At 40.6% G+C, this 20,586-nt stretch overlaps 1 protein-coding gene and 1 non-coding gene across 4 annotated transcripts in view; both read right to left on the reverse strand.

Moving 5' to 3' along the window:
- Positions 1-20,586, reverse strand: part of NR5A2 (nuclear receptor subfamily 5 group A member 2) — a 148,169-nt gene that overhangs the window by 101,846 nt on the left and 25,737 nt on the right. The window lies entirely within an intron of this gene.
- Positions 19,988-20,092, reverse strand: LOC126944793 (U6 spliceosomal RNA). The gene has a single exon (XR_007722176.1). It is a non-coding gene; the product is annotated as a U6 spliceosomal RNA (small nuclear RNA).

Consider the following 20,586-nt stretch of genomic DNA (forward strand, 5'->3'; position numbering starts at 1 on the left):
TTTCTGTCTTCTTTCTTTCTTCCTTCCCTTCCTTCCTTCCTTCCTTCCTTCCTTCCTTCCTTCCTTTCATTTTTTTTCCTTTTCTTTTAGATTAAAGACAGGGTCTTGCTATGTTGGTCTTGAATCTTCCCACCTCAGCCTCCCAAAGTGCTAAGATTTCAGGTGTGAGCCACTGTAGCTGGCCTCTCCCACTTTTAATTACAGTCTTATAATCAGTTCTCAAATAACTGCACTCATAATTAGTTATCAAAAAGAAAAAAACATTAACAAACAGGTAATCAAAAATTAGAACTAGATCTGTAATATTCATGACCATGAATCATTTCATTACTAATAGCCTATTTATATTGTTTTTTATGCTTTTTAGCATACTTTTATTTCCTCATGAGGCCCAAGTTTAACCATTTTCATCCAAATCAGTCTTGAAGAAAAATTCAAGAGGAATTCTTTAAGATTGAATTGACTCAAATGGCACCATCTCTGCACGGTTTTCCCTGGTGCCCCCTCCACAGACAGAAAAGCTCTGCTCTGTGTTCTTATAACAGCTATCATCTCCATTGTACACCCATTGTCAATTCTAATTACAAATTCAAAACTCTGTCCCCCAGCAGTGCGAGGCCACTGTGCAAGGACTGGGTATCTTAACTGACTTCGTATCCCTACTGCTTAGCAATGTGCCTGGCATATTGAGGCTCTCCATATATGTTTGCTATATTAATTAATCAAGAAACTGTGGCTCAGAGAAGATGTGTGTGTGTGGTGTGTGGTGTGTGTATCAGTGGGGCCTGCGTATCTGTGATTCTGTATCTTCTACATCCGTGAGTTCAACCATGGATCAAAAGGATTTGGGGAAAAAAAATTGTGTCTGTACTAAACATATACAGACTTTTTTGGTCATTATTCCCTAACAATACAGTGTAATAACTACTTATACCCTATTAGGTATTATAATTTTAAGATGATTTAAAGTACATGGGAGGTTATATGTAAATACTGTGCCATTTTTATACCAGAGACTTGAACATTCTCAGATGTTAATATCTGTAGAAGGTCCTGGAACCAATCCCCCACAGATACCAAGGGACAACAGTATGTGTGTGTGTGTGTGTGTGTGTGTGTGTGTGTGTGTATATATATATATATATGTAAACGCTTTGACCAAAGTCATAGAGCACATTAGTGGCTCAGATGAAACTGAAACCTGACTTTTGGTTCAGGGCTGTTCACAATAAACTACTTCTTCCAATTTCAACTATGTTAACCGATGCTCTGTAGATGCAAATTAATAGCAACCAAATAAGTTAACAAAAAGGCAGGCAATCAATGCTGATTTTCGTAAGGAAGTAAAGATAAAATTCTTCATCACATCTTGTGTCACCTAGAGGAAACATCAGCCTGCCAATTTTACAAACATGCCGGTAAAAGAATTTCCTTGGCAAATTGACAGCATGGAAATGTCCTTTCTAAAAATCAATTAACCCTCTAAATTCATGGGCTTGCTAGAAACATTTCCTATGCCATGGAATACAAGGCTCATGGAGATGCTCTTCCCCTTTCTATTTCTGGACATCTTCTTTTGTTCATACTTGCTAATAATAGTAGCAGAGATGGAGGTGCTATTTATAGTCCTGAAAGCAGCATGACTCTGTGCACACTTTATTCATTTATACTTCCTGTGTTTATTGTAACCTTACCTTTTTAGTAATTAAAAGTGTTCATCCAAGATTTTATTTAGCAACAAATCAGTTGTAAATAGCTTTTCTTTTAATACATGAAAGCCTATATATAGGCTCATTCAAATATTTTACTCCCACTTCCTTATTAACTAAAAACAGATTTCAATGGTGGGTAGGGGTATAAAACTGTGTTTTCTTTCCAAGTTTTATACAAGATCTAATTATTTGGCCTTCAGGTGTTTTGATTAAAAGAGTGTCACATTATGAGGTAAACCGTGCATTCTCAAATCATTCAAATTTTGTCTTAGATACTGAAGCAAAATTGCTATTATAGCCAACCCACCATGAATTTATTAATCAACAGACTATAACTTTAAATTTATCTGATTGCTATATAATATGGTTAAAATATATAATAGTTAAAAATGTTTCCTGTGCTCCATAAAAAATTGCTTGCTGGAGTACAAGTTCTCTAAAAATAGTCCTAGCACCTAGGAGTTCCCTTTGAAACCAATAGGGTTTTCCAGTATTAGAAGCACCCAAAAACAGAAAAATTAATATTCCTAGATTTACTCCTGGTATTCCTTTACCTTGATTTATATAAATGAGTTAGGTCCTACCCCTTTATAAGCAATTCCTTGTGAAGATAATCATACCAAACATGAATCAATTTCCTCACTAAATCTAAGACAACAAAAGTGCATATTTTGTCAGCTTCAACCAGTATTCCATATCTATCATGTTCTTTATCACATAGTATAGATTGTTTTCATCAGAAAGTAAAGCTCAAGGTAGTTTGTGTGCATCTATTTTAAAACTGATCAATTTTTAAGACTTTCAGGAAAAAAAATCTGCTAAATATTATAATTGGTTCTGTCTCTGAGCAGAGAAATACTGAGTAACACAGGCAGCGCTGGATCCTGTGGTCCCACTGAATATCGGCTCTGCTCTTCATTACAACCTCAAAATCCACTAGAATTGAGACAATTAGGTTTTTAATCTAAAATAGCCTAGTTAGAGAAATAATTAGCAGTTAATTAGAGCATTCAATCTCAAAAGATCTCTTTTAATAAATATATTTTTGCTCTTCTGCTCTAAACCTGATCAAACCAAAACATTCAGCAAAAGTGGGAGCAATTATGTAAACATTTATTCAGTCATTCTCAATAGGGGACAATTTAACTTCTAGATTTGCCTTATACTCATGTGTAATGAAACAACAGATTTTGGGCACTGTTGTTGCTTTAAGTGCCATTTCAATGTGTTTTTACCTAGGGTTTTGTTCCAATAAAGTTGATGCTACATAAACACCTCTTAGCTCAGAAACCATTGTGAAACATTACAGCTGTGAAGCAGAGTGTTTTCAGGTCTAAACTAATTATTGATGTGTTAGTTATTTTTCTCTAACTCCTAAGGTGAAATGAGACAGGGCTGGAAGCTGTGGGAAAACCTAGAGCAAAAGCATATGAAATAATATTTTGTGGATATTAATTCCTCTCTCTGAAAGTGGTCTGGTACATTTGATTTAGAAATCAAAGAACATTAATCAAAATAGTCCTGTAAATGATTTGACCTAATCTCAAATTCTTGTTAGGCAGCCATCTGGGTAAATAATTTAAAACTAAAGAAGTCAATTGCCCTAAAAAGGATGTCTTGTAAAAGGACATACATATATATTTATATATGGAAAAATAGGTAGTTTTACGCCCATTTCAAAAGATAAATTCATTTTTACTCTCTCTTATAAAGTATTGCCAACATGCTTCTAGTATTCCCTACAGATTCTTCCAGAATTCTCCCTTTTACCTGAGAGCCTGCACACACAGACTGAAACTCTGCTATGCATCCCAACTGCTCAGGTACATACACAGGTAACTTAAACCAGCTCTCAATCAGGTTTGTGTATGTATTTGGTGGTGGGGGGAAGGGAGGTTGGAACGGATTTTTGATTAAATGTTATTATGCAGTAACAGTGAGTAATTTTTTTTTTTTTTTTTTTGAGACAGAGTTTCACGCTGTCACCTAGGCTGGAGTGCGGTGTTGCTATCTCAGTTTACTGTAGCCTGGACCTCCTCAGCTCAAGCGATCATCCTGCCTCAGCCTCCCAAGTAACTAAGACCTCAGATGCATGTAACTACAGCTGGCTAATTTTTACATTTTTTGTAGAGACAGGGTCACTATGCTGAGACTCCTTGTCTTAGGCTCAAGTAATCCTCCTGATTTGACATCCCAAAGTGCTGGGATTACAGGTGTGAGCCACAGCACCTGGCTGATCATTTCATTTAAAATATATATTCTTGACTTATAGACGATTTAAAAATAAAAATCATCAGACACTACAGAATATGACTGGCTCATAAGATTTCTAGGCTACCTTCTCTGTTTGCCTTAACTATTTCTCAAACCAAAAGACTGAGAAAGCCCACGTCCACAGCAAATGCACAAAGGGGCTCTGCCATCCATTCATTTAACTAACATATACTGACAGCTTATTATGAACAGGAAAGTAGATGCCTGGGAAAAATTACCTAAAACCAACTGTGTACAAAACTACTACCCTGTACAATTTATATCAGTCAAACTACCTCACAAATGAAAAGTACTTAAGAATGTCACTTTATTTTTCAGGGAAAATTGGAAGTGAATAAAGATGACTTAAAAAAAACAAACTTTCCCTCAGCCTTCTAAATTTATGTTGAACTTCGAGCTCTGGAGAGCAAACTTTTCATAAAAATATCTCTAACATCCCATTTTAAAGCCAACTAGAGTTCATCTTAGAGATAACTATTCATGGATACATATGTAATATTGAGACATAATTAGAGATTATGTTTTCCAATGTTCCTCCTAATTAGTCACTTAAGAGTTCTAATCTTTTTACTTTGACATGAAGGGCAAAACTGGGTAAATAAAATCAAATAGGAAATGTAAGATAATTTAGTAGTTTTTAATGGGATTCCTTTTACAAATAGAAAAATTAAGTTTCTGCAGTATGAGGACCTCCAAAACCTTTATGACATACTTTATAATATTACCATAGGAAACCCCACATTTTCCTAATTAGATAACAGTAAAACTTGTATCTATATGCAATACTATTGCTATTTTGAATCCGAATTGTTTGGCCGAGTGTGGTGGCTCACGCCTGTAATCCCAGCACTTTGGGAGGCTGAGGTGGGTGGATCATTTGAGGTTTGAGACTGACCTTACCAATATGGTGAAACCCCGTCTCTACTAAAAATACAAAAATCAGCCAAGCGTGGCAGCACGTGCCTGTAATCCGTGCTATTCGGGGCACTGAGGCAGGAGAATTACTTAACTCGGGAGGCGGAGGTTGCAGTGAGCTGAGATAGTGCCATTGCACTCCAGCCTGGGTGACAAGAGCAAAATTCCGTCTCAAAAGAAAAAAAAAAAAGAAGATGAATTGTTCACAAATTCTTCATCAGAACTGAAAGAGAACTTACAGCATTTTCCATTTAAAGTTGTTTGATATACATATTAGAAATTTCTTAGGGTAAGGAGAGTGAAATTGAACTAATGGAACTATGCCTGGTATCAGCCAGTCTAGGTGAGCTTAGGAGAAGGTGGAATGCTTAAGGCCGAATAACCAGAGAGTGTGTAATGAGGCTATAAATGTTGAGCTTAGCTCAGAGAAAAATTACTTCTTTAGTTTCCAGGCATGACTTTCTTGATAGTCCCTGGGTCAATGAGAAATTATTTTGAGAAAGAAAAACTCACTACAGATGTCTGGGGTTAATATTTATTTTCAGTCAATTTGGGTAGTATAGACTTAAATCCTATTTTATCAAATTTTAAAATTTCATCATCTCTGTAGGTTTCTATCTTTATTTCCACCTCCTCCTACACTAAATGATATTCTACACAAGAAATACCTTAGCAGAACTGCAAATCGGAAGCAGAAGCAGATTTACCTGAAACTAATGAGCTTCAGCTTCAGCAGCCTTTACTTGCACAGAAAATTCCACGGCTTTTTGAGGGACTCAAGCCATGTGTATGCTCCAGGTCTAATGTTTTTGTAAAATTTGCAAAAGAAAGAGATTTTTGTGGTCTTTTTCACTGAGAGCTTCCTAAATTGTATAAAATTTAGGGTCCACAAAGCTGGGATTAATCTCTGCTGCAAGTGACCACTGACTTGGGCTAATAAGTAAACTGGCAAGAAACCTTTTCAACTTCAAAGATATCAGACCAAATATTATCAATTTTTTTTTTTTCAAATGACTAGAAGTAAATTAAGTAAGGTTCGAAGTAGTGGGAAACTAAGTCCTGTTGGAAGATTGGGAGACTGAAGAATTATAATAGATGAAACACTCACTGCTATTAGCAGGGTTATTGATTCTGATATGTATGACATATTTATGCTCATCTGTAATTTTGTAGATAAATCCCTGGATTTGTTTTCTAATCCAAACCCTGACACTGCTCTGCCCCAGGAGGAGAGAAGCCTTGGAAAGACTATAGCTTGGATTCTTGTGCTACTACAGAAAAGAAAGTTGAAAGAGTTCTTTAAAAAGCAACAAAGATCATTAAAGAATTGAAGATAAAGCTTACAAAAAATATTTAAAATAACTAGCAACTTTACCCTCATAAAAAGGACAACAGAGGAAAACAAATTGGGTCTATGCCAAGGCACTGATGCAAACATCAGATGAAATTCATCTATAGGTTTCATACTGAAGGAGAAAAATACCTTTAAATGTAACATTTCACACTTTAAATACAAGAAATCCAGTTTCCTAAGCTCAGAGCCAGCCTCAGAATCAGGAACGTCAAGGGAGGAAGCACTAAATGTTCTCAGCCATTATTTCTCTGCATATGTAGCCAACTGAATTTGCACACTGGTGTCTGCATAGGCGCTTAGTTTTTTTGTGTGGTTTTCAACATTTATTTTAGGTTCGGGGGTACATGTGAAGGTTTATTACCTAGGTGAACTCGTGTCATGGGGGTCTGTTGTACAGATTATTTTATCACCCAGGTATTAAGTCCAGCACCCAGTAGTTATGTTTTCTGCTCTCTCCCTCCTCCCACCCTCCAGCCCCAAGCAGACTCCAGTGTCTGTTGTTCCCCTCTTTGTGTTTGTGAGTTCTCATCATTTAGCTCCCACTTTTGTTTTTTGAGACAGAGTTTTGTTCTTGTTGCCCAGGCTGGAGTGCAATGGCGCGATCTTGGCTCAGTGCAACCTGCACCTCCCAGGTTCAAGCAATTCTCCTGCCTCAGCCTCCTGAGTAGCTGGGATTACAGGTACCTGCCACCACGCCGGGCTAATTTTGTATTTTTAGTAGAGATGGGGTTTCTCCATGTTGGTTAGGCTGGTCTCGAACTCCCGACCTCAGGTGATCCACCCGCCTTGGCCTCCCAAAGTGCTGGGATTACAGGTGTGAGCCAACGTGCCCAGCCAGCTCCCACTTATAAGTGATAATATGCAGTATTTGGTTTTCTGTTCCTGCATTCATTTGCTAAGGATAATGGCCTCCAGCCCCATCCATGTTCCTGCAAAAGACATTATCTCGCTCTTTTTTATGGCTACATAGATAGGTGATCAGTCTTAGACTCCTCTGTCTTAAATACTGAAATAAATTTAGATTCCCTAATGTCTAAAGTTTTTAGGTTTTCACATAGCTGCAATTCAGCAAGTCATCATGTAAAGGGTTATGATGAAGCAAGGGGTAGCCACGTGTTCCATCTCTACTGACAGGGCCCACAGGGAATGACACGTGGTGCAGAAGGAAAGATTTAAGTTGTACATAAAAGAATGTCTTGACTACTGACAAACTTTAAAATAGATGGCAGGGGCCAGGTGTGGTGGCTCATGCCTGTAATCCCGAGGCTGAGGCGGGCGGATCACTGGAGGTCAGAAGTTCGAGACCAGCCTGACCAACATGGTGAAACCCCGTCTCTACTAAAAATACAAAAATTAGCTGGGCATGGTGGTGGGTGCCTGTAATCCCAGCTACTCGGGAGGCTGAGGCAGGAGGATCACTTGAGCCCGGGAGGCAGAGGTTGCAGTGAGCCAAGATCATGCCGTTGTACTCCAGCCTAGGTGACAGAGTGAGATTCCCTCTCAATAATAATAATAATAATAATAATAAATTAATTAATTAATTAAATAGATGGCAGGGAACGTGTAGAGGATCCCCACCCCTGAGAAATCTTTGGGAAGAGCTTGAATTTATATCTCCATGGAGTGGTTTAGCTGTGCCTTCTTAAATAAAAATAAGAATTAGAATAAATGAATAGCTCCCAAAGGTGACGTCTGAGAACTGGCTCTGGCACCTGGATCTATCTGTTTAGGGAAATTTTAGAACATGTGCATGATTTTCCCCTAGATTTTCCCCTAGATGGTCTGGTTCCCCTTCTCTACAATGGCTCCCAAAGGCTTAAGCCAAAAACCTGAGTCCACCTGCCTCATCTTCTCTCAAAGTCCTTTTGGCAAATTCTGTCAGCTTTACCTCAACATATATCCTGGGTCCATCAACTTCTCCCCCATCTCCATTCTCATGCCCTGACCTAAGCCACCATCTTTCCATCTCTCCCCTGGGCTTGACACATACTGGATATTTAATTAACGTATGTTGAATTAATAAATATATGAATGGATGAACAATTCATTAGTTCTGGGGTGGAACTTGGGAATATGTAATTTTAAAAAGCTAGTGTGGAATCACTTTAGGCACACTGGGCTAGATTGCCCCCTCAATGTGTGCATATACTGGAAGGATGATTTGGTGTCATTAAAATAATAACTATGAAATAATCCGCAATAAATCAGTTCTAGGTTAAAAAGAAAAACTTGGCTGGGCATGTAATCCCAACACTTTGGAAGGCCGAAGCGGTGGATCACCTGAGGTCAGGAGTTCGAGATCAGCCTGGCTAACATGGTGAAATCCCGTCTCTACTAAAAATACAAAAGTTAACTGGGCGTGGTGGTGCACACCTATAGTCCCAGCTACTCAGGAAGCTGCGACTAGAGAATCGCTTGAACCCAGGCAGAGGTTGCAGTGAGCCAAGATTGCACCACTGTACTCCAGCCTGGGGGACAGAGTGAGACTCTGTCTCAAAAAAATAAATAAAAATTGAAATTAAAAAAGAAAAAGAAAACTTTCTGGTCAAAAAGAATGTTATACTGAAGAAATCTGAAGGCTGGGCATGGTGGCTCATGCCTGTATCCCCAACACTTTGGGAGGCTGAGGCAGAAGAATTGCTTGAGCCTAGGAGTTTGAGACTAGCCTGGGCAACATAGCTAGGCCCCATATCTACAATAAATAAATACATAATTTTTAAAACATTACATTTGTTTAAATTAAATATGAAACAAGGACTAGGACCTCAAATACATACACGTCATCAATAACCAAAATTTACCTAGAGGAAAAAGGTCTGTTGGAGACAGTGACAAAAATAACCAAGCACATAAAAGATACCAACTCCTTTAGTATGAGTTTAGATAGTAAATTAAAAACAAAACAATATCGAAATGCACTTTCAGCTAAATGCTGGCAATTAAGGGAAATCCTATACCAGGACCGAAATCATGACATTATGTGGCAGGCATATGTCCCTGGTACATTTTCAATCCTTCTGGCCCCCAATGCTTAAGTTTTTCCAGTGGCTCCCCTTTGCCCTGAATAAAATCCGTATGAGAACCGTATATATAAATGATCTGCTCACCTGTCCAGCTTTACCTCTTGCCCCTTCCCTACCTTTGACCTTCCAGCCATAGGAATTACTTGAAGTTTCCAAGAAGTGCAATGCCAATGCCTCTTTTTTTAACATGAGCTGTTCTCTCCTAGTGATGCTTTCCTGAACCCTCCCTTACTCCCACCTTGTTGTCTATAAGAATTAAGTTGTACTTTCCAGTTCAAACATAATCTTAAACATAGCTGGGGCTATTTGTGTGCTGTCATAACCAAGTTTTTGCACAAGATTTCAGGGTCAGAGTTTGCCATTGTGTTTAGTGCTGCATCAATGTCAGGAGGGGTTCCACTTTGAGAAAACTGCCATGGAGACTTGTAAAGTGAAGACAGCTTCCATCTATTTTTTTTTTTTTTTGAAATGGAGTCTCGCTCTGTCCCCTAGGCTGGAGTGCAATGGGTGATCTTGGTTCACTGTAACCTCCACCTCCCAGGTTCAAGCAATTCTCCTGCCTCAGACTCCTGAGTAGCTGGGATTACAGGCATGAGCCACCACACCCAGCTACGTCCTGTATTTTTAGTAGAGATGGGGTTTTGCCATGTTCGCCAGGCTGGTCTTGAACTCCTGACCTCAGGTGATCCTCCTGCCTTGGCCTCCCAAAGTGCTGGGATTACAGCACTTGATTCTGTTATATCTCCAGCAATTTAGCATAGGGACTGACACATAATACAAATTTGATAAATGTTTGATGAATGTGTGAGTGAATAAATGAATATGTGAATAAAATCTGACTCTGGCCTGATCCTAGGTCAGGACTACCCATTTATGGCTGAAATGTTTTAGGGGCAGCTTTGAGAGTGTGATTCAACAATAAAGAAAAATACTACACCCCAGTAAAACGCAGGTGTAATGTGTTTTGATCTTTTCAAAAGCTAAAAATCGCAGTTGGACCCTTCCAAATATGACTGAAATGAAGTTATGTTTACTAGATTGTAACACTTCATTGATAAAATCATGAAAGCAATTCTCAATGGTCAAATAAAACTCCTTCAATAACACTCATAAGCAGGAATACCAACAGATGAGTGCAATATAGTAATGCTTTTAGGCCAGGCACAGTGGCTCACGCCTGTAATTACAGCACTTTGGGAGTGGTGGGTGGATCACAAGGTCAGGAGTTCGAGACCAGCCTGACCAAATGGTGAAACCCCGTCTCTACTAAAAATACAAAAATTAGGCTGGGCGTGGTGGCTCACATCTGTAATCCCAGCACTTTGGGAGGCTGAGGCAGGCGGATCATGAGGTCAGGAGCTCGAGACCAGCCTGACCAACATGGTAAAACACTGTTTCCACTAAAAAAAACAAAAATTAGCTGGGCATGGTGGCATGCGCCTGTAATCTCAGCTACTCAGGAGGCTGAGGCAGGAGAATTGCTTGAACATGGGAGGCAGGGGTTGCAGTGAGCCGAGATCGCGACACTGCACTCCAGCCTGGGTGACAGAACAAGACTCTATCTCAAAAAAAAAAAAAAAAAAAAAACCAAAAGTGAACCAGGGCCATTGTTTACACTGCAGATATCTGATGTTACTTGAACTGAGTGTTAATAGCAATATTGCTGTTATTGCACTCAGGTGTCTTCCCCCAACCTTAATTTACGTGCCAAACAGATCCATAATTTTTTTCTCCAAAGCTGGAGCAAGAATCAATTAAAGTACATAATAATGTGTTAACTAGCTAATACAGCAGTTAACATTAAGGGGCATTTCAAGCCTCTGAGTTTTTAGCAGTAGAGCTTTTCTTTCATTTGCTCTGTAAGATCTATAATTGAAAGAATACCATGAGAGATGCCTTTCATCAGCTCCGCGAGTTACATTTCCTGCTTTGATAACTGTACAAGGAAAATCTAAGGCACTTCAAGCTCCCCAATTACGTTTGATTAGCTAGTCAAAATAATATAACAGCTTTTCATCACCCAAAGGAAAACTTTTGAAGAATTCTATTGCCAACACTTCTGCACAAACACTAATCTATATCATTATTTTATAAGGGGAAATGTAATATTTAGTAAGTTTTTTAAAAATTAGGCAACAAGTAAAGCCTCTTATTCATCACAACTTTAGATCAAAAAGGCACACAACTGTGATGATAAGATGTGTGGTAAAGAAGCATTTGTAGCAGTTTCAGAGTCCACAGGATACAGTGATCAAAATGAAACAACAGGCCTTAGAATGAGCCAACATTTCAGAGAATGTGTGTGAAAACAGGATATGCACTCCAAACACTGTGATACACACACACAGACACAGATACACACACACACACACATACACAATCTGCCAGGGAGACTTATTTGGGACCCGGAACTTGTGCATGCAGGTAACTGTTTTCTAGCAAATGAATATGAGTGTGCCTATATGAAAATAAGGAACACTAAGAAGTCATTTAAAACATTATTCTGAGAATTTTCAGGTTATTGACAGTATCTACAGAATGTTGCTTAAAAGTAAAGCAAAGATGTCTACATATTGCCTTTACCATTGGTAAATCTGTATCTGTCCTTTAAGTCTTGAGCACATTAATTCAACATGTATCCAGTGTCTACCACGGGTCATTCTCATAAAAATATGTTTTTAATTTAAATGAAATAATTATCCTGCTCTCTCAGGTAAAACATGCTATAAACAGCATGTAGACATGTGATAGTCAATTCATAGGAGGTGGTTCTGTTGTAGCATTTAATAACAAACACTACTAAACCACTGATGAAAGGCCAGTTACATCCGTGCTCCCAAGATGAAAGGCAAAGACCAGGACCTTAAGATCTCAGGTTGCATTTCACCTTTGCGAGGCTTTTATTGCACAATAAATGATAGAATTTAGACCTATTGGCCAATTACTCCATCTGTCATGTAAAGAAATGATATTCTTACAGAATTAGAAGCTGGATCAAGTTTGGTTGTAAAGTTATCCCGGGTTGGGTGCGGTGGCTCACGCCGGTAATCCCAGCACTTTGGGAGGCGGAGGTGGGCGATCACCTGAGGTCAGGAGTTCGAGACCAGCCTGACCAATATGGAGAAACCTTGTCTCTACTAAAAATACAAAATTAGCCAGGTGTGACAGCACATGCCTATAATCCCAGCTACTTTGGAGGTTGAAGCAGGAGAATCGCTTGAACCCAGGAGGCAGAGGTTGCAGTGAGCTGAGATCACACCATTACACTCCAGCATGGGCAACAAGAGCAAAACCCTGTCTCCAAAAAAAAAAAAGTTAATCCCGAATGTTGTGCACTCTGAGTGACACTGACATTTCCAAATATTCAAAATAATGTGGTTTTCTGTTAGTTGTCTGAGAGAAATGATAAGGCAGCATTTCAACAAGTCCTGGGTACTTCAGACTTATTATTTATTTATTTATTTATTTATTTGAGACAGAGTTTCACTCTGTCGGCCAGGCTAGAGCACAGTGGCACAATCTTGGCTCACTGCAACCTCCGCCTCCTGGGTTCAAGCAATTCTCCTGCCTCAGCCTCCTGAGTAGCTGGGATTATGGTGCCCACCAACATGCCAGGCTAATTTTCTTTTTTTTTGTTGTTTGTTTTAGTAGAGACGGGGTTTCACCATCTTGGCCAGGCTGGTCTCGAACTCCTGACCTCGTGATCCACCTGCCTTGGCCTCCCAAAGTGTTGGGATTATAGGCATGAGCCACCGCACCTGGCCCAGACTTAATTCTTCTTGTCAAAGCTTTTGGCTATTTCTTCCCAGGACATAGTACTTGAGGAATTCATAGAATTGGTCCTGGTAGGTCAAGAACATAGCATGTGAAAATTATTTCCAAGGAGGAAGTTAAAGGTGAAGAAGACACTGGTGACCATCTGTGGGACTGTGTGGAGACATGGTTAAAAGACTGAAGTAGAACAGCCTTGTCATGGACAGAAACCCTTACACCTATTTAAAAAGCAGGGATTTTCAAGTTGCTTTTGCATTGACTTCATGGGATTTATGCATACTCACCTTGCTAAGCCTGCAGCCCCAGTATTCTGTCCTGCCCATACCCATCCAAGCTGAGCAGCTACTTTCTCTGCACCCACCCTTGGAAAATGCCACTGTGTGGAAGTCACCTGGCACAGTGGAAGGACAGATATAAATCCTATTATCATTAACTGCAGCCCATCTCTGGGGTCTATTTAACCATTTCTCTTGCCTGCTCCACCCATTCTCAGACTTGTAGGGAATGAGTTGCCTTCCTTGCTCAACCACATCTCACCTGAAGGGTAAATGCAGATACAGCTGAGGACAAAGTAATACCTAAGGGTGCTTCTTGAGGTATAAGAAGGAAAGGAAAAATAGTTAATTAAGAAAAGAAAAAAGCAAATTGGGATGGAAGAAAAGTGGACAAGGAGGACAGAAGAGAAGATAAAGAAAATGATGTACAAGGTTAGTATCCCCCATGGAGCCAGCCAAGGTGCCCATGCCACTGGCTGCCTGATTTTAGCCTACTATATGGAGAGGACACAGGTGTACAGGGGAGTTAGGTTTTAAGTATCAGACATTCAAGAAATACCTAGCTGCTAGGTTAGGTGATGTGGTTTATGTCATTTTTGTTGTTCTTGGCTGTGGGTGGTTTTCTTGGGTTAGAGCTTAATGTCTTTAGCATGAAGAATAGTTTAAATGGCCAATTTCCATGGAGCCATTCTACAAATAGATGTTGAACTCTCAAAGATTTGTATGATCTACTTCCCAAGGTACAGAAGAATAAGTCAGAGCAAAATCATTCTTTATTTATCCTGGAAAATAAAAAAGATCTATTTTACCTTATAGGTTCAGAGGGCAAAGTCCTTCAAAAGTGTGTTGAGGGATGTCACATATGAGTCATGTTTTCTGTGTGTGGTTTTCTTTTTTTAACCCATTCTGTGACTTTGTATGACAGTGTGCTGAGAGGGAGCCGGGGGCTCAGGCTCAGTGGGCTCTACCTCCCCCACACTGAGGAAGTAACACTGGCAGCTTTTCCATAAGATCTCTGAGCAATCTGTGTGCCTGCTGGGGAAGCATAAGTACTGGAATAAGCAGGGACCCTAATTATTCTCAGCAAACAAGCATGCGGCTACTTCTAGGCAGACAAGCTGACAAAATTGCTTCTACCGATTGTTCAGTAGGAACCGGTGCTGAGCACCGAGAGGTTGGAGGAGGTAAGGTAAGCCTACCCAGGTATTCACAAGCTGGGGAGGACCACACTGCTGCTGCATACCTGACTGCCTCATTCTGTGCCCCTCCAATTACATATAGCCTGGTTTTGCAAAAGGAGGCTTAAGTTTCTGCAACCAACAGCAAGACCCTGTTCCTGTTCTGATGGGGACGTAATGAATTATTTTGTCTTCAGTTTCCCACGATGGTCTCCTTTTTTTTTTTTTTTAAAGATAAAGTCTCACTCTGCCACCCAGGCTGGAGTGCAGTAGTGCGATCTCGGCTCACTGCAAACTCTGCCTCCTGAGGTCAAGTGATTCTCCTGCCTCAGCCTCCCAGGTAGCTGAGATTACAGGCAAGCGTCACCACACCTGGCTAATTTTTGTATTTTTTGTAGAGAAGGGGTTTCACCATGTTGGCCAGGCTGATCTCAAACTCCTGACCTCATGTGATCCTCCCACCTCGGCCTCCTAAAGTGCTGGGATCACAGGCATGAGCCACCGTGCCTGGTTGGGCCTCCTCTAGTTAAAAAAAAAAAAAAAACCCGGCCCAGCGCAGTGGTTCATGCTTATAATCCCAGCACTTTGGGAGGCCGAGGCAGGTGGATCACCTGAGGTCAAGAGTTGAAGACCAGCCTGGCCAACGTGGTGAAACCCCATCTCTACTAAAAATACAAAAATTAGACGGGCATGGTGGCATGTGCCTGTAATCTCAGCAACTTGGGAGGTTGATGCAGGAGAATCGCTTGAACCTGGGAGGCAGAGGTTGCAGTGAGCTGAGATCGCGACACTGCACTCCTGCCTGGGCAACAGAGTGAGACTCTGTCTCAAAAACAAAAACAAAAACAAAACAAAAAACCAGCATAACAAATGTATGTATCTTTGGGTAAATTTATGAAAAACCACTCTCTTCAGTAAAAAACAATACGAGTCCTTTAAGACCTGTTGGAATATGATACAGAGGTGAGCATATTGATAATGGCAATTATCAATTATAAAGTATTTTATATATCCTGCTCTTTGAGGTAAAACATCCTGTAAACAGGGCATTTAGACATGTGATAGTCAATTCATAGGAGATGGTTCTGTTGTAGGCTTTAAAAAACAACACTACTGAACCACTGATGAAAGGCCAGTTACCTCCATGCTTCCAAAATGAAAGACAGAGACCAGGACCAAAAAAATGTATATGGCAGTTCTTTGTAAACAGTCAAGTACTTTACTGAAAGTACAATTTGGTTGAGCATGGTGGCTCACACCTGTAATCCCAGCACTTTGGGAAGCTGAGACGGTGGATCATCTGAGGTCAGGAGTTTGAGACCAGCCTGGCCAACATAGTGAAACATCATTTCTACTGATAATACAAAAATTAGCCGGGCACGGTGGCGCACACCTGTAATCCCAGCTACTTGGGAGGCTGAGGCAGAAGAATTGCTTGAATGCAGGAGAATTGCTTGAACCCAGGAGGCAGAGGTTGCAGTGAGCCAAGATCACACCATTGCACTCCAGCCCAGGTGACAAGAGTGAAACTCCGTCTCAAAAAAAAAAGAGAAAGAAAGAAAGTACAATTACGGCCAGGTGAAGTGGCTCATGCCCGAAATCCCAGCACTTTGGGAGGCCGATGCAGGCAGATCACCCTGAGGTCAGGAGTTCGAGACCAGCCTGGCCAACATGGCGAAACCCCATCTCTACTAAAAATACAAAAATTAGATGGGCGTGGTGATGCCTGCCTGTAATCCCAGCTACTCAGGAGGCTGAGGCAGGCGAATCACTTGAACGCAGGAGGCGGAGGTTGCCGTGAGCCAAGACCGTGCCACTGCACTCCAGCCTGGGTGACAGAGTGAGACCCTGTCTAAAAAAAATAAAAAAAAATTGATTTAACAAACTTTTACTAATAAATTAACTTGACATTGCTATGGGTCATTATGACTGATGGACGTATCCTCTACAGAGGATGTTATATGAGAGCGATGGTCTTTTACTCCCACTCTGACCAAATGACCATACACTGTGCTCACATCATAGGACTGTCCTAAAGATCAAACTAGAAAATGGCCTGAAAGCATCTAGCACTAGAGCAGGTGCTTAGTGGGTGCCCAAGAAAAGTTACTTCTCTTCTCCTTTACCATATGACCTTGAGCAGAGCAAGGAAAATGTTCACGTCTGTACCATTTTCCAACAGGCCTTAAAGGACTTATATTACTGAAGAGAATGGTTTTTCATAAATTGACCCAAAGATATGTAAATTCATTATGTTTTCTTTTGTGTAATTAGAGAAGGTCATCATAGGAAACTGAATACAAAATAATTCAGTACATCCTTATCAGAATAGGAATAAGGGCTTGCTCTTGGCTGCCGAGGCTTAAGTCTCAGTTTGCAAAACCAGGCTATATCGAACTGGAGGGGCACAGAATGAGGCAGTCAGGTGTGCAGTAGCAGTGTGGTCCTACTCTCACTGTTCAGATTCAGACACCTGACGATGGTCAAGCTAGTTAAACATGGATTTCTTGGGTGTGCCTCGCTATTCTCATGTTCTCCCCATGGTTCCAGTAGATAACATACAAGTTAATACGAACAGGAAGCTCATAAGGCATGTGAACAAGCAGACCCAGTGTGAAGTTACGATCATCACTACTCTCTTACCAAATATCCCAGTGCCCCATGGAGGATATGTTTCCATGGAAACTCTTAGTGCTCAACTATGCTGAAACCAAGCTTCAGGGAGCTTAAACTGAGTCTACAGTTTGTAAATGTATACTCAACAAATAAAGCAAATTTACTTATTTTTAAAAGTATCAAAAACAACTCTAAGGACAAAAACAGATCAGGATTGGCAGGGACTGGGATGGGGAGAGGAGCTTATTACAAAGCGACACGGGGTAATTTTAAAGTGGGAAAGAGTTGTTCTATTATTTGTACATTAAAAACAGTAAATTTTAGGGAAAGTAAATTTTATCTTAGTAGAAGTAACTATTGTATGGGAGTTTTGAGGTGACTGGTGTACTTTCAAGATATCCCGGTAAAGAACAATACATATCCCCATAGTAAATGGGCATGTTCCACTGCCCCATGACAGGCATTGACTGAGAAGAGCTGATTCTTTCAGTGAACTGTGAGCAAGAAGAAAGCTCAGAAGAAAGCAAGAAGAAAGATAATGGCTTTCTGAGTCTACAACAGACACATGCAATATACATATATAAGCAAGAAAGGCTGAAATAACATAAATTCTCATCCAACACTGTCAGCCACACCAAAGCCTTCTGTTTCAGGTCTGCTTGGAAAAAGATATAAAAGCAGATGCCTAACACCTTAAGTCACCTTAGAGACCATGTATCAAACCTGCTGATTGCAACATTCTCTCCAAATTCACAAAGACAGAACACTTTTTTTGCTTTTGTTTTTGAAACGGAGTCTCGCTCTGTCGCCCACGCTGGAGTGCAGTGACCCGATCTCGGCTCACTGCAAGCTCCGCCTCCCGGGTTCTCACGCCATTCTCCTGCCTCAGCCTCCTGAGTAGCTGGGACTACAGGCGCCGGCCACCAAGCCCGGCTAATTTTTTGTATTTTTAGCAGAGATGGGGTTTCACCGTGTTAGCCAGAATGGTCTTGATCTCCTGACCTTGTGATCCACCCACCTCTGCCTCCCAAAGTGCTAGGATTACAGGCGTGAGCCACCGCGCCCGGCCAACACTTTGATATCTACTTTCAGCGGAAGAAACACTAGTTTTATCATTTCCTTGTAAACCTATGCAGGTTCAATTTATTTCATTCTGGTAACTTTGTGATGAGTATGAGAACTGGCAATAGATGGCTTAATGTGCCTTGAGATAAAATTTTGATTGGAAAATATTCATTGAAAAATTTAACTGGAAAACAAACTTTAATGTTTATTTTCTTTGTGTCATCCTTGTGCTTCCCAGATTAGCTACTTTGCATCCAGAGAAGTGAAAACAAAGATAAGCAAAGTGGCTATCACTCTGTGACATCACAGTCAATGAGGAGTGCTGGTGTTGGACCCATGATTCCCAACCACAACTCTCAGGAGAAGGCAAAGGAGAGTCACATGGCAAGTAACTGTGGTAGACACCGAGCAGGATCCTCTCTCTCAGTTTCTCTTTCTCTCCCATAGAAAAGTAGGGCTGGCCGGGCACAATGGTTCATGCCTGTAAACTTTGGGATGCCGAGGCGGGTGGATCACCTGAGGTCAGGAGTTTGAGACCAGCCTGACCAACATGGAGAAACCCCATCTCTCCTAAAAAATACAAAAATAAGCCAGGCGTGGTGGTGGGTGCTATAGTCTCAGCTACTCGGGAGGCTGAGGCAGGAGAATCACTTGAACCTGGGAGGCAGAGGTTGCAGTGAGCTGAGATCGCACCATTGCACTCTAGGCTGGGCAGCAAGAGCAAAACTCCATCTCAAAAAAAAAAAAAAAAAAGGAGGGCTGCCAAGTACAGTGGGTTATGCCTGTAATTCCAGCGCTTTGGGAGGCTGACATGAGAGTATCACCTGAACCCAGGAGTTCCAGACCAGTCTGGGCAACATCACAAGACCCCATCTCTACAAAAAATAAAAAATTAGCCAGCATGGTTGCACGCACCTGTGGTCCCAGCTATTTGGGAAGCTAAAGTGGGAAGATGGCTTGAGACCACAAGGTCAAGGCTGCAGTGAGCTATGATCATGCCACTGCACTCCAGCCTGGGCAAAAGAGAGACATTCTGTCTTAAAAAAAAAAAAAAAAAAAGTAGGGCTAATTAAATTTACAAAAGAATATAGCTTAAAATTGGGGCAGAGTCAATAAAGTCTAAGATTACAGGCCTGTATTGGGAAAGGTAACTGTGATTTAGGAAAAAGGATCTAGAAGGTTAAAAATAAATAAATAACGCTGCTCAAATAGCTTCTATAATGGGCTAGAGAAAAAAGGAGGTTTGCTCCTCCCTTGTGCCCTCGCTTTAGATAAAGCTACACTTAAAAACTGACTTCAGCATGGCTGCTAAATTCCTTTGGCACAAACTCCCTGAGTCTCTGAGACCTATTTTCCACAGAAATGCTAGTTGGGAGCTTCAGTCAGGATTAATTTAGATTTTTTTAAATACTTACATGTATCAGAATCATTCATCGAGGGGAAGTTCTGATATATCCATTCCCAGAATTCTCTTAAGACATCTGGTCTCATTAGAAGATCAAATAGATCCTCCAGATTCATTAGCTGTTTAACAAAGTGGGAATTATTTTCTCACTGCTCTTGTGTTTGTGAGATATTCAAGACACAGGTGGAAAAAAATAACAGAAAAAAAAAGTCAATCTTCTTGACTCACAAGGACAGCTCTTTCAGCAGAATACAAAAGTCTGGAATTAGCTCTTAATTTCTAAAAACACAAGGAAACAGCCAAGAGCATAGGTCACTTAACAGATTTGGTTTAAAGATCAGAAAATTTTATAATTAGTGGTTCACCTATCACCCGGTTACAATCCTGTGTTCTCTTTTTTTTATGGACAGTTTCATGAATGCGTGTGTCATCTTTGTGCAGGGGGTCATGCTAATCTCTGTATCTTTCCAATTTTATTGTATGTGCCACCAAAGTGAGCACCCTGCATTCTCTTTCTGCTATCTCAACAAGCATACATAACAAGAAACCTATACTGAACATGCCCAGCCTCTGGTAGAGCACAGGATATAATCCTGTTTGGCTGCTTTAACTGCAGAGCACAGCCCATATGCTGTCACTGAACCAGATTCTCCAGGAGAGTAAACTATTCACAGAGGGTAAGGCACTAGAGAATGCTTCAGAAACTCTTTCAAGGCCCAGAAGTGCTGAATCCACTGTACTGAATGATACCCCAGGGGCCTGAAAGAATTATCGTAGCTTTTTTAAGTGTCTCATTCACTCCCAGGGGGTCATCTGGACTCAGGGAAAATCTGTCTCACTGATTATTGGTGATTTGGTAATTGGGTGGTAGTGATGGACTTCTGATAACCTCGAGATTTGCTTTAGCTTCACTGGCAAAGGACTGTTTTTTTTTTGGAGTCAAAGGTTACACTGTCTATTTGTGTGTGTGTGTGTGTGTGTGCGCGCGCGCACGC

This window comes from Macaca thibetana, chromosome 1, assembly GCF_024542745.1.
Source record: "Macaca thibetana thibetana isolate TM-01 chromosome 1, ASM2454274v1, whole genome shotgun sequence".
NCBI classification, from domain to species: Eukaryota; Metazoa; Chordata; class Mammalia; order Primates; family Cercopithecidae; genus Macaca; species Macaca thibetana.